Below are 1,077 nucleotides of genomic sequence, written 5' to 3'. Positions count from 1 at the left end.
TCAGTGAGTAAATGTACCTACCACAGGCAAGTTTCAAAAGTTGAAAAGATCTCCCTTTTCCCTGTATGTCTATTTATCTACAAAAAAAAAAAAAAAACTTTTGAAGAGGACACTTGTTAGTTATACAGAACACAAATTCAACTCTGGAGTGGTTATCTACATAGTCATAAAATTCTGATTTGTCTGGGTAGAACACAGTTTGCTGTATCACATGTTTTGTGAAGTCCTTATTTTAAACTATTCATTAAAGTGTGTAATCTAAAAAAAAAAAAAAAAAAAAGGCAACCCATGAATTTTCTGTCCCATTCATCCTGGAAGGAATCAGAAAAGAAGGGGCCTTTTCTGGAGGAAAAACGGGAACCCTGGAGAATCTATAAAACACTGGCTTTCTGAGAAGTTCTTTGTGTCCGTCACTGATGTGCAACCCAACACTTTTCACACTTGCCCCCCTAGTCCACCCTCCGGGATACACAGAAGGGCCAGATGGGAAATCCACTGGCTAAATTAAAACGTACTAATTGGGCATCAAATTTCTCCCGAAAACGCTCCTTCCCAGCATCACTGGTGAGGTATCGTGTGGGTGTCGGATGTACGACTAAGAGGAAATTCTTTCTTTCTGTACAAATAAATCATTTGGATTCATGTTGCTGAACTTTCTTATTGGTTGTTAGAAAAGTTCAGATGTAGGATGTGGGAAGTTTAACTGATCAAACATTCAAGGGGTTTGTTAATTCAGTGAATGAAAACAAGAGTTAGCGTCATCGGGCAATTAAATAATTTCTAGATAAAATCCATTTCTTTGCTAAATAATTCTAGAAAATCAAAAGTTGCATTTCACATATAGACATATATGGATGTTCTCACCTCCATATAGATACTTATAAAAATGCTTGAAGTTCAAATAATATGTGAAATTTATTTTTTGAGCTAGGGCTTCATATCGCCCAGGCTAGCCCCAAACTCACTAGATAAATGAGGTTGATCTGGAATTTCTGATCCTCCTGCATCCACTTCCCTGGTGCTGGGATTACACACATGTAATCACGACACATATCTTAAAAAATTGTTTATTAGATT

This window comes from Nannospalax galili, unplaced genomic scaffold (assembly GCF_000622305.1).
Source record: "Nannospalax galili isolate Female #2095 unplaced genomic scaffold, S.galili_v1.0 scaffold1488, whole genome shotgun sequence".
In the NCBI taxonomy this organism is placed as follows: domain Eukaryota; kingdom Metazoa; phylum Chordata; class Mammalia; order Rodentia; family Spalacidae; genus Nannospalax; species Nannospalax galili.
This window is presented reverse-complemented; position numbering follows the sequence as displayed.